We start from the raw sequence: 17,083 nt of genomic DNA, 5'->3' as shown, positions 1-17,083 counted from the left end.
AGCAGCTATCCACATTAAGGCAAGAGCCTCCACCAGGAAAAAGGTGACAACTTGCTGAAGGCTCAGATGATTGTCAGGGTTTTATAGCAATAAATGCTTTTTAATTAAAGCATATACATTTTTTAGATACCATGCTATTGCACACTTAATAGATTAAGCACAGTGTTGCCATAACTTTTATATGCACTGAGAAATAAAAAAAAAATGTGTGATTCATTTTATTATAACATTTGCTTTATTGCAGTGATCTGGAATAGAACCCACAATATTCCTAAGTTACACATGTACCACTTTAAGACTATTAGAATGGTCAAAATCAAGAACATTGACAACATCAAATTCTGGAGAAGACATGGACCAACAAGAAAGCTAATTCATTGCTGACAGGAAGGCAATGCTACAGCCACTTTGGAAGACAATTTGGCAGCTTCCTACAAAACTAATCATACTCTGACTTTATGATTCAGCAATTGGGTTCCTTAGTGTTTTCCCCCCAAAATTGAAAATGTACACCAAAACTTGCACACTGATGTTTATAGTAGCTTTATGCATAATGGCCAAAATTTTGAAGCAATCAACACATCCTTCATTAGATGAACTGATAAATAAACTGTGGTACATCCCAACAATGAAATATTATTCAGCACTAAAAAGGAATGAGCTATCAAGTCATGAAGAGATATAGAGGAAACTTAGATGTGTATTACTAAATGTAAGAAGCCAACTGGAAAAGGCTGCGTGCTATATAATTTCAACTATATGACACTTTGGAAAAAGAAAATCTATAGAGACAGAAAAAAGATAAGTGTTTGCCAAGAGTTGAAGAGAAAGGAGGGAAGAATAGGTGGAGCACAGAGGATTTTCAAGGCATTGAAATTGTTCTGTATGATAAAACAATGGTAAAAAAAAAAAATTCATTATAAATTTTTCCAAATCCAAAGGAAATACAACTCCAAGAGTAAACCCAAATGTAAAATGTAGATTTGGGTTGATGATGTGTCAATATAAGTTCATTGATTTTAACAGATATACCACTCTGGTAGGGAATGTTGATAACAGGGAAGACTACTCATGTGTAGCTCTCTGTACCTTCCTCTCAATTTTGCTGTGAACCTAAGACTGCTCTAAATAAATGAAGTCTACAAAAATGCAATTTTTAAAATTATTATTCTTTAGTTTGTAATTGCTGTGTGTCATAGAACCTTATTTTTCTGATGTTAAAAGCATTATCAATAGGATGCATATATTTAAAATCTTTGTAATAATAAATGCATAAAGGTGGGAAAGTGAAGAGACTACAAATGAGAAACATTAATAAATCAGGTTTACCTTCTAGTAGACATATTCACATATGTGCCTAGAAATATTTATCACTACCTCCAAGACAACCACACATTTATCACCTGAAAGAGTGGTTATTATGTTGGTTCACACTGATCTAAATAATAAGAAAAAAGGAAGGAAGAAAAATCATTGATGTTGGTGAAAAGTGAAGAATAAAATCTATAAGAAATATATTTTCAAATGTTCCAGAAGAGAGATTAAATACTGTAGCCATTTATCATAAACCCTGAGGAACACAAGACACAGATTTTTAAAAGCACGAAATTTTGCTATAATTGGATATTAAGAAGAATCTAATTGGCATATTTGAAACACTTGCAGCCCTTCCTTAATTAATAAAAAGAAAATCTAATAATTAAGTCCTAAAAACATGAGATGAATGAGGTCTTTTTGGGTGCACAATCCTCCTTTCACTCATGAATTCCTACAAAAGCATCATCACAGTAAGATCCAACCATTAATGTGGGTCAAATATTATATAAATACCTGCTCCTCAATTTTAGTTAGATGCATGGGCTCAAACTTGAGTCACAAGCAGCCAACAGGTATGTCTTTTATTTAGATTCTATTTTGCATTTTCTTCTACTCCATTTAAGTCAAAATTTCTTGCAGATAAGTTCTTCTACATATATTTAAAGCTGTTGTAATTCTGCCTTCTGAAATAAAATATAGAATAAGTTAATATTTGTTTTAAAAAATTTATAGCCATATTTATAATTTAAGATATTAGTTTTATACATTTCTACAGTATTCTCTTATACCATCTATGTAGCCTAAATATTTGTTTAGCTTGCTTATAATGAAATGCAAAATGATAGAATATGGCTTACCTCCCATTATGTACAACTAAACCAAAAACTAGAATATATCCCTCAGTTGTGATTGAAATATTCTGACAAACAATGGCTTGATGACCAACTGGCAAGAATATTGTAGGAAAAAAAATCTCTTCATGATGCATGAGTGGAAACTAAGTATGATCTTCACTGCACTTTTTTTTCTTATACTATTCAAATTCTTTTGTTCCTCTATGGATCCTAAACAGATTTTAAATACTTAAAGATACACAAATACATTATAAGATATGTAGAAGTATTCTTATATTTTTATCTTACCAAATTGGGTTTGGTAATTAGTTTGTTCACCAGGAGAATTGTAAAAGATAGCATAAGCTATCTATCTGTCTTCATTCATTCACTATCTAAAAATTTTAAACAATTCCAAGGCCACACAATCTTTCTCTAATAGATCAGGCATATATTATAGATTTTTGGAAGATATTTTATTTATTTATTTATGTATTTATTTATTTCATACATGATACATATACATATTTTCAAGTTACTTGTGATACTTGATACATTCATATTATCAAATCAGGGTAATTAGGATATCCACTACCTTAAATATTTGTCTTTTCTTTATACTAGTAATAATGAAATTATTCTCTTCTAGCTATTTTGAAATGTACTTAAATGACTTAAAATGTTGTACAAAACATTTGAATTCAAATATAAAGTAACCAAGAAAGCATGGATTTGTTAAAAATCTGGATATTCAGTAAACTTTACCTCCGTTACTTTTACAGTAGCCTTATCTATATCTAATATGGTAGCACTTTATTTAATGATTCACCTTTTTTAAGTAAGCCATTTATTTTAATTTTAATAGAATAAAGGGCTGTCTTCACAAGCATTTTCATTAGTTTATTGAACTTTTCTTTTAAATTACAGTAAATATCACCAGCATGGCAATGGAAAATGTTGATTAATTCTAATAGTTGCTTTAATGCATTCTCATTGAAAGAGATCTTGTAGTATATAGATATTGCCATGAGAAAATCAACATTAAGGATTTACTAATATAATATATTTTTGTATACAAGTATCCTCCTTTTTAATAGACATAAGAAATGTGAGTCTCTATCATTTTATATTTTATATAATTTCCTATTAGTTTATGGTTGTAATAGTTCTTTTATAATTAAGACAATTCAGCGAGAAGACATTTTTCTGTAGCAGTAAACACTATTTAAAATAGAAGAATAGTGAATCTACCTTTTCTAAAATTTCTTTTCCAAGAAGGTACAGAACATATGTCTATCCTTTCATTTAATATTCATAGTGATTCCACCAAGTAGACATTCTTAACCTCATATTATAAATAAAGAAACTGAAGGCTTATTTGCTCAAAGATCCCCTAAAAGAATTTGCATAATTTTTTTATAAAATGGAATATTTTTATGACTTCATTATTAAAAATGATGAACATAAATTTCTGTATTAGGTTTATGTTCTTTACTCTTGAGATGTCCTTCTAATGGTTAATCCTCTCTGCCTTTTATTTCTGAGAGATAAATATTTCTCCAGTGTTCCAATTGCCAGCCTCAACTATCATAAACTTCCTTTAAATCTCTACAGGCTTGCATCAGCTAAGTTATATAAGCTAGAGTTAGATTAAAATTGTATCCTTATTCATGTAATACACATTGATTTCTTTTTCAGAAATGGCTATGTCATTTTCAAGTATTACATACATTTTTACTTTCCTCTGAAATAGCATATTTAAGACATTTTGCCAAAGAAATTCACAGATATAAATTCAAAGATAAAATTATAAATAAAATATATTCTTTACACTGAGACTCATAAAAATAAATACATTTAAAATTACATTTTCAAATTAAGAAGATATATTATTTGTAGTGAACAGCCTTAAAAGATGGTGTAGTTTACTAGAAAGAAAATAAAATTGATTATGAAACTTTTTGGATTCTTCTCCTAGTTCTGCTGTTGCTTAGCTTTGGTAAGATTTAAAATATAGTCAACTCTTCACTTACTTCATGCATATGAACTAAATTAAATGATTCCCCTCCCACCCATATGGTGGTATTTCGGCACAGATGCAGTTAGTATTACATGCTGTGCAAAATCCCAGCTGTAAACTGAAAACAGGGCTTTCATTTATTTTCTATTGTTTTTAGTTTGTTTTTTTTAAAAATAAGCTTAAGAAACAAGTGAAAAACAGAAAGGAGAAACAGTATTGGCTAGCTCCAAAATTTAGTGATGGAAGACAGAAAGGGCTAGAAACAAAAAGGGAAATATGAAGAAATTTAAGTTAAAAGTATATTCAAGATGGAGAAAATTCACATTTGCAAGCTTCTTAAAATACATTCTCTTCAAAAGAAATGTCCTTCAAAAGAAACATTCAGTAGCCACAAATGTTCTCCAAAGTTCTATTGAAGAAAATGAGTTCTTAGACAAAAATTCTTATGCTCCATTTTATTCCAAGTAGTATAAAAATCTAAAAGCAGGGTAGAAAATTTGCAGTACCTTAAATATATATCAAGCAACATTTAATTAAGACCGTGGACAGTTCTCAGTTTTAATACTAACTTCTTAAACTGGTGGGTTTAAAATAAATTCTTTGCTGTAATTCAAGTATTCTTATGATAAATTTCTGTCCAGTATATTCTTTGGTTCCAGATTCCTAAAGAAGTCTAAGTAGAGAAGCAGATTTATAATTCTTTAAACTAAAAGCCTATTTAAATATTTGGAAGGATACAACATTGGTATATGTGTGTGTATAATAGTCAGAGACAGCAGTGTGCTTGACTATGCATTGGGAACTTTGTAAAATCATGTGCACAAAACCTATATATAAAATTCTGGATCATTTTTTAGATAAAATATATTTTTTAGTTGTAGCTAGGTAATTAATTTTATTGCTGGCACAGTCTCTAACTCTGTCTCTGTCTCTGTCTCTCTCCATCTCAGTTGAAGTCACGTAGGTAGTTTTCCCAGAGTAATTTATACTAGTAGCAAATATATTGGCCTGCAGAATATTAGGAAACTTTATTTACCTTGAAGTATTCCATCAGCATATAATAACATGACTTTGATGAAAGAATAAGATTTCAAAAAGTTCATATTCTTCCCAGTTCAGCCTTCTACTTTTACCATAATAGTACATAATAAGATTAGGCAAAATTACAAATAAAAGTGTGATCTTTGCTATTTGTTCTCTTGAGTCTCATATGTAATTCTCTTTACCTAAAATGGTTGTTATCACGTGATATGTCTTAGCAGCCAAGTTGTTCCTACAAGAAAATTAATTATATTTGAATTGCTCATATTTCAGAGGGAAGAATTTTACATATCCTTGCAAATGTCCAGCATCCTTACATTAAATAATGGACAAATATTAGCATTATATAAAATTTTTATAGAACAAATGGTTAAAAGGGAAAACTTCAGATATTTTTAGCTAAACCTTAGTTATGGAGACTGAAAAATATTCTAAGTTAACAAAATAAATGCCATATATCATTGTATTGCACGAAGCATACACAAAGTAATATGAGGTTGTAAAAGTTGTTGTTTTGGTTATAGTTGTGTAGCTACTACTTCAAGAATTAGTGGCATAAAACAACAATTATTTACTGTGATCACTAATCTGCAATTCTGCAGGGCTTGGGTGGGATGGCTCCTCTCTACTCCAAAGGGTGTCACTGGTTTGGCTCAAGTGAAGCTGGATAATCCACTTCCAGGAGGTCTCATTCTTATTAGTGCAAGCTGAGCCAGAATGGCTATCAACAAATCTCAGCTGCGTTCCTAATGGGCCTCTCCTCAAAGCTACCTTGGGCTCTTCCCAGGATTTGGCTGGATTTTAAGAGAGATGATTCCAAAAGTCAGAAAGTAGAAATTGTCACTTTCTTAAGACCTAAGCCTAGAAATTATCATAGCATTATTTCTGACATATACTATCAGCGAAAGCACTCACAGAAACCTCCTATATTCAAAGAGAAGCTAAATAAACTCACTTCTACCTCTTGGTGGAAAAGTATCAAAGAAATTGTGGTCAGCTTTATTTTTCCACACATATTAACAAGGTTAGAAAAGACAGATATATGTAGGAAAATCAGTAAGTCAGATTTGCTATATCCACTAATTATAGATTCTTTATTCCTCAGACTTTGTTCCTAGTTAGTGCCCTCCATTTTCAAGTCAGCATATCATTTTTCAAGCATCTCCAAAATGCATCTTTGTGAATAATTGACTTTGGATAAATTCAATAATTTTGAATACACAGAAGATACATTTTATATGTAAGACACATACAATTTATCTTCTTTATGTATTTCTTACTATTTTGTTAATAGAACAAAATGTAACTCAGAATAATTAATATAATTATGATTGACCTAATAAATTATAGATAAATTAGTCAGCATTTTAAAAACATGGTTTATGACATCTAACATTCACATAGTAATAAATATTATAGTTGTTATTTACCAATATTAGAACCTATAACTATTATAATTGTCATTACTTTTAAGTAACTAAGTTTATCTGAGACTGTCATATATATAACTTGTCATTTTAGTTTATTAAAATAAAATAATTCTATTTAAAATACTCAATTGCTTCTAAATTTTTTAAAGTTTATGTTTCTTTAAGTGGTCTAAAAAGTAAATGTAATAGTGTAATAGCTTTGCAAACCGATGTCTGTTTATAAAAAATACTGCAATTGGCCATGATCAAGGTTGTTTTTGGTCTAAATTAAGCAGGCTGAAACACCACTTAAGTATGAAACTTTTCTATCAAACACTATTTTTGGTAAAGATAGGCTCTCTGTGTAGCTGAAGGTTATAAAATTCTTCAAGTCTATTGTCTGTTTGTTTGTTTTTCTGGCCTGTTTAATTTTTCATTCTAAATGGAGTACATTGAACAAAAAATGTTGTCTCTGTCTCTTTCATGAAGTCCCTAAGGAGATAGGTACTGGGAGTCTATTTTCACCCATGCACATCCTTGTCTGATATTTCTTTTGTATTCCTTATTTGCTGGGGCAGTGGCAAACTGAAATGACAGCAATTTTAGCTGAGTTTGGGTTGTCATCCTTGACAGTCTTTGAACCCGGAGTAGGCTTTGTAGTCTAGCTCACAAACTGACAGAGCTGTCAAAGGCAAGTATTCCATGTTTGGAACACTAGTGAAAGAATAGGGTGATGCAAGAAACAAGAGCTCTAAAGAGGTCATATAATCATAATCAAAAGGGCAAATATCATTCCCTCTAGTTTCAAGACAGTCGCTGAAATGTGTGTTCTTCTGTACATACAAAAATAATACACTTGTTTGAATCATAGGCTTGAATCCTTAAAGTAGAAGAGATATTCAGTACCAACAACTATTAAATCCACACTTTACAATAGAAGAAAATGCTGAGAAGTTAAGGAACTTGTCTCAGCCATAAATCTCATTAGAAGCTGAGTAAGAATTGGGACCTACATTTCTAGGCCGTCAGTTTAGAGTATTTTGTATGGTCATTAAAGGTTAGTATTTTCTATTAAAAGATGTTCTCAGTATAAGTGATGTGACAGACTATTTTAAATCTTTTTTTTATATATTTGTAATTGTATAAGGAGATCTATTTTGTTGATTATCAATATTACCCAAAAAAGCTATGCACATTAGTAAAGAAAGGAAGTATGGAATAAATATGTGGCTTACAAGACAGAGTGCTATATTTCTACTATTGAAACACAAATGCTGAATAAAATATGTAAAATATATAATATATAAAATATATAATATGTAACATATATAACAAATACAGAGAGACAAAGAGTGCTATATCTCTGTTACTGAAACATACAATTGCTGATTATAATGTCTAATATTTCTTTGTACTGCAATAACAAAATATCTAAGACTGGGTTATTTATAAAGAACAGACATTTATTTCTCACAGTTCTGAAGTTGAAGGTCAAGACATCAGCATCTGGTGAGGGATCTCTTTCTACATCATCACATGATAGAAGGCAGAAGGGCAAAAAGGGGACTAACAATGCATCCTTACATGGCAGAAAAACAGAAGAGAGTGAACCTATTCCTATAAGCCCTTTTTATAAGGATCATAAATAAATCATTCATGAGGCAGGAGTCTCATGACCTTTTATGACCTAATCACAACACATGCCCCACTTTCCAATACCATCACCTTGGTGATTAAGTTTCTACATGAATTTTGGAAGGGATACCACATTCAAATGAGAGAGAGAGAGAGTCAAGCTTGAAATTAAGAAAGGGAGATGTGCAGATGCCCTAGCAGCAAATAAGCAAATGAGGTGAAGGATAGGTGGCATATGTTTAAAGTGACCTAGTTTGCCTGGATGCTCCAGTATATGCCTATTGTATCGTACTGGCTTAATTAACAGCACTCCTTATACTCTCAGATATTTTTTTCTGGATTGGATGAAAATGTATCTATCTGGTCACTATAGACATGGGGCTATAGAATTCAAATGTGTTGGGTAATGCCCATGAATAGATAGCAGAGACAAGGCCACAGACCACAACAAAACCAAAAGAAACAATCCTCATGAATAGGAAAGACACACTGCCAACTCTTCCCAGGAAGCAGACAGATTTGAGAGGTTTGAGTTGAAAGAGCATAAGCTATGACTAAACAGAAGCCTAAACTTGAACCCCATAGTTTCTGGTGACAAATCCTCTATCTGAAAAACTAACAGAAATTGTTCAGACTGAAAGGATTTCTGTGCAGCTTTGTATTAGTTTGGTTCTATCAGGAAAACAAAATACTTTAATGAAATAATTGGCTTAATAAATGCATTGGAATACATGTCTGTAGGGAGAGCTAGGAGAACTACAGTCAGAGGAACTGTTGCCAAATTGAGCATTTGTATGTTGCCAAACTCCTACTGTTTCCTTACAGGCGGGAGGTAAGGAAAGCAAATATCAAAGTCTTCTACTTAAGCACTAAATCAGATGGTTCTCAAACCTTGGCTTATTAAAAGTTCTTATCAACTGTCTTCTCAGTAGAGCAAAGTAGGTGCTTCTCTCATGCTTATTGAGAACCTGCTGTGACTCTTCAATCTGCCCACAAGACTGGAATAAAATACTTTCTAAATATTGTATTTGTTTCTCTTATTGGTAGATATAGCCCAAAAGTTTATCGGAAAAAATGGTTCTAGAAAAGGAAGTTCCCTGCTTCTCAATAGTACAGAGGAAACCTCAAAAGGAGTGGTGAGGTTGATGCCAAGTTGATATTGGACAACCTAGCACAGTGTCCTGCAGAGGTAAACGCTCTCCTATTCCACATAGATACTTCTACAACCTGACAACATGTGATATTTCTTCTGCAGACAATTCCTTTGCAGAATTCATTGTTCACACAGAAAATTATAAACCACTAAAATACTTCCTTTCCTCTGAAAGTGAGTTAGCAGAAAATAAAGGAGAATTCACATTGAAGAATCTACAGATATATAACAGTCTAAAATTTATTTTACAATAAATATAGTTAAATTATTCAAAGAAATAAAAAAGAAATTGTTAATGGGCCTAGAACATTTTTAAAATATGTGAATTCTAGAAATGATTAATATTTCTATTTAAATTAAAAGGTGGTGTATTACAATGTTAATTAGTTATTTGTTAATTATTTTATTTGGCCAATCAATCTGGAAAAAAATACCAAGAATACATTACAGTGAGTTTAAGATGATGCTTGCACCAGTCAGATAGAGTAAAAGTCTGAATGTATATCTAAAGAAACATCAGGGTGGGGTGGGGGGGATAAGAAAAAGAAAGTATCTTCAAAAAGAAACAAATTAATTTTATCCACAAATAAAAATGTATTCTTAACCTGAAAAAGCACAATGAATTCTGAGTAGGAAAGTAAAGCAATCTCCACTTTCAGAACATCAAGAGTAAAGAAATAGTATTTCTGTTTACTTCTGTATGTGTGTAAGTAATTGTGGTAATAATTGAACAATTAAGACATAGAGAAGTATCTAAGAATCACTTTCAACTCTACCAGATAGCCGTTTGATCTGATTAAGATGAGCCTTAGTTTATTCATTTTAAAAGTGGAAATAACTTTATTGATTTTAACTGCATCAGAGGGATAAGCTCAATACAAATGCAGGCATGATATTTTAAAGTTACCTAACAAACTGTAAAGGAATATGCAAATATGAGTTGCTTGCTATTTCCATCACTGATATGAACTCTTAAGGTGCCATCATGTGCCCTTCACCTATTTAATCGTTTCAAAATTTATTTAAAATGTTAATTAATGTAAAATTTAAATCATAAAAAATCATTGGAATGTAATGGCAATTATTTAGAGAAGAAAATTATAAGAAATAAAAATTTTTTAAAATCCTTCTCTTTCCTATTAAAGCATCATAACCATATTCAAATTATGTTATTATATGAATTAAAATGCTGCAGTAAGAGTATAAGTTCAAGATCAAAAACTGCTTTCAAATACAAGAACAACTAATGATGAAGACTGAGGGTTTCAGGTTGTTCTGACCTCCCTAGAATTATATCTAAACAGACAAATCATCCAGCTTTGGAGACACCATATTAAATTGTCACTTTTCAAGACTGACCTGAGTTATATGAGGCTGAATATGTGGAATATTAACTATGTTAACCTAAGCATTTACAAAAGGTTTTCTTTTAAGAAAGATGATTTAGACGATTAAGACTAAACACAAATCTTCCTGCTAATAGTTTCATGAGCCATCTTAAATCTTTGGGAACTTGTATTCATCAGTGAATCAATAAATAAAATAAGTAGTAGCAAACAAGATTTTAAAAATGGAAGGAAGAAAGAAAAAAATTGTTTATGATTTTGTTTTGTTTTTATTTTTTGAAAGGCATATTACAAAGTGAAATTTCATGTATTTTATAAAATGTAGTATATAAATGTTTCAGAAAAAAATCAAAGTTCATAATACTGTGATTCCTCAAAGAAAAAAATGCCTTTAAAACCAAATTATTTTATTCAAATATTGAATAAATTTTCATAATGAAAACAGCTGTCTGTATGAGTAGCTTTATGATGGAAAATCATCAGTAGCTTCTTCCCCAAAGAGGTCAAAATAAATTGGGCTCATCTTAATCAAGGTTATGACTTCCTTGAGGCTTATCCTCTGATAGAATTATTTTCTATAATCATTTTCTTTTCTGTTAGTAACCATTTTCTGGGACTTCTTCTTCTATCACATTCCCCTGCCTATAAATCAAAAAAATGATTTGATACTAAATTATTTGCACTTTTTTTAACAGTCTATACTTAATTAGAATTGATTCACAATTAAATATAAATTAATTATGGTTTTTAAATTTCTGGTTTATGAGTGATTGTCTAATTAGAGAGTGAGCCTGAACAATGCTCTCTGACTCCAGTTGGAAAGCAGTGACTATGAGGTATTGGAGATAATAGAAAAAAAGTCAATCTTTATGGGCTGGTATCATCCAAAAGAAATGGAAATCCCTCAATGATCAGACATCTTCTTGAGTGGCAGAGCTTACTTGCCTCTACTCTTGCTGAAAACAACACAAAACATTCAGCACTTTCCTTGCTCTCAAATTTAACAATTTTGTTCAGTCATAGGCAATGTTGGATGTTGACACACTAAAATACCACTGAAACAACTTGATGAAACAAAGCTGAGTTCATTTCTTAACCATAGGTGTAAAGGAGAATACTATTTCAGCAGAGGAGAAGAGATATTTATTGAGATTTTGAAATCTGATTTAGGTGGGTCTTATAATGTAGGGGCTTGGTTAAGGTTGGGCAAAAATCATAATGCAGTTGCTTAAAATTGTAAACACAATGAGGTGAGAATTCTGAGGCAAATAATTCAAAAGGTCTTGACATTCGCCATTCAGTAAATTCCTGAAATGAAAAATACAGTCATTTGCAATTTTATTCTTCTTGAGCAAGAGTTTGCTGTAACGCTAAATACTAAAGTTAAGTTGATGAAGTCAGTGGAGGAGGAAAGGCATGTTAATGCAGACAGTAAGTTCTGGAAATGTAGAGTGTCTCAGTTCTCGGCAGGGAGTCCCAACATAACAGTATCAAGACTGATGAAGCAGGACTGAGGAAAGCAGATACCAAAACAGAGAAACAGCAGGTTCAGTGAAGGGAAGCAATTAAACACAAAGAAACAAAATTATAAAATCGGATTTTAAAATAAGTATGGCTTTAAACATACATACACATACAGATACAGTATCACCATAAAATAAAACTAGGGCTTTTAAAAACTAAAATAAAGAAAACCCCTCAATACTTAGGCTAAATAGCAAAATGGATACTGTTGAAAATTAAACTAATCAGCAAGCATTTTTAATTGAGGATTACTCTCAAAGGAAAGAGAATTGGAAAGTATGAAAGAAGAGATAAAAGACTTGGGGAAATCATGCAATCCAATATCTAAATTGCCAGGAGTGCCAGAAAAAGAAACACAAAGAAAACTGAAGAGTCAACATTATGAAATCAGTTTCATCTGAGCATGTCTAAAGACAGAGTTACTCATGCATTGGTATCCTAATCAAGTATTTTGATTTTAATATAGAATGAAAAAAAAGAAAAACCATTTATGCTTCATGGAACAATGGCCTGTTACTGAGAAAAGCAGAAAAATATTTGAGCTACAAAAGAGCTCCTGAAATCATACTATCTGATAGTCCTAGAAAGTGCTTCTTATTTATTGCAATGTGCAGTAACTTGGGTCAGGGATGGTCCACCTGTGAGAAGGACTTTTTCTTGGCAAACATTTCCTTGAGATCACGAATACTAGGAAGCTCTTGACGAGAGCTTCTGAGTGACCAGAAATCCTTAGGATGGAAAAGCCCACATTCTGGCATGTATGGCTTTTTCCATTGCCTAGAATCTCTTTGCTATGACTAGCACAAAGTAGACTGATGGCATGTCACTTGCCTCCAAAATTTTCTTAGCATTTTTTTACTTAACCTAAATTTGTCTGCCTCTCTAGCTTCTAGCAACAACCCTCTCCTGGCTTTTGCCTAATCCTTGAGATGCCTGCAGATCTGATGATCAGAGCATTTAGTCCTTTTAGTGCCCTCCTGCCCTCCAAAATATTTAAAAATTTCACACATCAACTATTTTATGAGTCATTTGGTGATTATTTTGGATAATATTAATAACATTTTCCTACCAAAATCCACGTTCCCTATTGCCACAAAGTACATTGTTATATACCTTTTATTTCTACATCTGAATGTAAAATTCCTTGAAAAATGTGCTATCAAAATGTATTCATTTTATTAAGAAAGGTATTCATGTTTCTTCAAAGTGGTTATTCAGAAAAATAAGTACCACCTGTCAACTGCTCTTCACAATGACACAAGGTAGTTATAATGCTATTGTGGACCAGGAACCACAATTTTATCTTTGAGCAGCTAAAATATATTACTAAAATGACCTTTTATTACCAGCTTCATTCTGTCTTTAGGTTCATAAAGACAGTTAACTATATTCACAGAGGAAAAAGAAGCATCCTACCTTGTTCCGGTACCCACCATTACAGCCAGGCTTAGACGACACCTGCTGTTTTTATTCATTGCATTTTTCAGCACTAGTATTAACACATCTTCATAAACTTTATCAGAGAGGTTACATACTAATGGTAATGAAGGTGCTATTCTTCCATTTTTTTCATCAGTTTTTAAGAAAAATCAAATCAAGAGTAATTAAGGAGAGACTCTATTTGAAAGGATTATTCCAAGAGAGGAAAGGACTATGACAATGAGAGAGAGGCAGTATTCCAATGGGGAGAACATTCTGGTAATCAGATCTGCAAGCATCTCAAGTATAGGCAGGTACATTTTTTTTTTCTTTTACAGAGGGCATGAACAAGGCTACAAAAACACCAGGTGTGATCAAATAGGAGATCAGAGAATTTATCCTGAGGCCTGCCTATTCTCAGAAAGGGCTATTAAGGAGGAGTTGAGTGCTGACTAAAGTCAAAGACCAGGGAAAGGAGAGAAACGTAACCAAAGTGTGTTGGTGGTGGTGTTGTTTTGTTTTGGCCAGCATTTTATGTTCATAGATCAGTGGGGCATTGAAGTTCAGCTAATCATTTATGAGGCAAAGAATGAGAATTTGGAGGATTTCTTTAGTTTTGTCATAGGTAAGCAAGGGAAACATATATGAGTGCTATGTAAATCATTTGAAAATGGTTCAAGGCAGCAGGACTTTTCAGGAAACATAAAACAGAAGGGGGCATTTCTTAACTTCTAGCACTTACCTAGGTCACAGTACTCAGGTAAAATTCAACATTGTCATTAGGAACATTGCAAATAGGCACTAGAAATAACAAAAAAAAATGTGTTTTGAAATTTCCAGGCAAAATATCTATAAAATTACTTATAGTCATCAGTGAGGTTAAAAATGAAACATTTAGAGGCTCTTCTTTGAATAAAGAAAGATTTGAGCACAGTCTGAATCTGGCTGTTGCATTCATTGTTTCTCCTAAGTGGTACATGCATGCATTAAAAAAGAGAATCTTTTTTGTTATATAATAGTGTTTAGACACTATTAAAACTGTTAAGACTTCTATCTCTAAAATTATTAATGTTTTATGGACAACACATATTATAAGTTTTGTCAACACAGAATGGAATATTCATGTTTTATTTTGAATTAGGAATAACTAGAATAAGTGGCTAGGCTTCTCTTTTCTTACTCAACATGTAGAAAATGAGTATATAACCATTCCAACATTATATATAAAATATAACTCAAAATAATTATAAAATATAAACTATAACTATTCTATAAAAAAATTCCAGAGTAATACTTTACAGATTTTGAGGAAGCCTGACTTCCAATGCTGATTCTGCAGTTTATTATGTTAGTATTGCCACTTAGGTAAGTTATTAATTTATAGACATTTTCTATATCTATAAATTAATGACATCAATACCTACTAAATTGAGAATCAGTGGGCCAGAGCTAGAACTGAGCCTTTTTAAGATCTACTGCAGGACAAAGCTTGGATAACATTCAACATCACTTTATGCTAAAAACTCTCAAAAAATTAGGTATAGAAAGAATGTACATCAATACAATAAGACCATAAATGAGAAACCCACAGCTAACATGATAACAGTGATAAATTGAAAGCTTTCCTTCTAAACTCTGGAACAAGATAAGGATGCCAATTTTCATCACTCCTATTCAATACAGTACTAGAAGTCCTAGCTAGAGCCATTAGGCAACAGAAAGAAATAAAGGGCATTCAAATTGGAAAGGAGGAAGTCAAATTGTCCCTATTTGAAGAAAACATAATTTTATGTATAGAAAAACCCTAAAGACTGTACCAAAAAAATGTTAAAACTATAAATTCAGTAAAGTTTCAGAATAAAAAATCAACATACAAATATCAGTAGTGTTTTTATACATCAATAACACAGTATCTGAAAAAGAAATCAATTCTATTCACAATACCTACAAAAACTATAAAATGCTTAGGGATAAATTTATTGAAAGAGATGAAATATTTACACAAAAAATTATATGACATTAACGATAAAAATTAAAGAGGAAACAAAAAAATGGAAAGGCATCTCATGTTCATGGACTGGAAGAATACTTTTGAAATGCCCGTACTTCTCAAAGTGATCTACAGACTCAATGAAATAAATCTCTATCAAAATACCAATGGCATTCTTCACAGAAATAGAGAAAAACAATCTTCAAATTTGTATACAAGCAAAAAAGACTTTGAATAGCCAAAGCAATCTAAGCAAAAAGAACAAAGTCAGAGGAATCGCAGTATATTACTTCACGATATACTAGAAAGCAATGGTACCCAAAGCAGCATGGTGTTGATTTAAAAACAGACACATAGACCAATGGGGTGGAATAGAGAACTAAGAAGTAAATCTACCTATTTACAACCAACTAAAAATTTGCCAAGAACACAGAGTGGGGAAAAGACAGTCTCTTCAGTAAATGGTACTGAGAAAATTACATATCCACATGCAGAAGAATAAAACAAAACCCCTATCCCTTACTATTTACAAAAAGCAAACCAAGCCACCGCAGCCTCCCAGAGTGCTAGGATTACAGGCGTGAGCCACCACACTTAGTCTTGACAAGAACATTTAAAAATCTACTTAGCAGAGCATACAACGGACGAGGGCCAGAAGGAGGGGTACCTGAGACCCCGGGAGACTCCACGGGAGGAGGCTGCGGAGGAGAACTGGAGGCTGAGACCACCGGAGCAGCCCGGAGACGAGCGGCAAGAGTAGGTGGATTTGCTGTTTCCCCTCCCCTGCATTTGGGACTGCTGGTGGGCTCCCCAGCGGGTGGAGAGACCTGCGGACACCTGCCCAGAGATGGCCGCCGCCAGCAAGAGGTGAGCCTGTAGCAGACGTGGCACAAGGTTCCCAACTTCCTCCGGGCACCTCCGTGTGCACAGACCCGAGCCACACGGCAGGCGCCATATTGCCTCCTCCTCCCATCCGCCGACCCTACCCGTGGCTGTCCAGAGAGACAATACAGCCACCAGCCAGAGGCACCTCCAGGGAACGGGACCTCCCCTTTTGGGACCCTACAGCTGACTCAGGGGAACTCAGACTGTGAGCTCCCTACCCGCCAGCTCTCCCAGGTGTTGGTGGCACGGTGTTCCCAGGAGAACAGTGCCGACTCAGAGGCTGAGAGACATAGACCCAGCTTGGGCTCCCTGTGGGAGAATTGGAACCAGAACTCCTCTCCCTGGTGGGGATACAGTTTGAACTCTGGAACCCAGAGGTCGGACCTGCAGACCAGATCCCCTGCACTGAGGCTAGCATTGCCCGGGGCACAGAAGGGTTATACCTGAACAGCCTACTGAGGTGTGTGTGCCTCCAGGGGCGGATCAGCATCCTAGAGGGCAACCCTCCTCC

The sequence above is a fragment of the Microcebus murinus genome, chromosome 1 (genome assembly GCF_040939455.1).
Source record: "Microcebus murinus isolate Inina chromosome 1, M.murinus_Inina_mat1.0, whole genome shotgun sequence".
NCBI lineage: Eukaryota > Metazoa > Chordata > Mammalia > Primates > Cheirogaleidae > Microcebus > Microcebus murinus.
The sequence above is the reverse complement of the archived record's forward strand: the minus strand, read 5'-3'. Positions refer to the sequence as shown.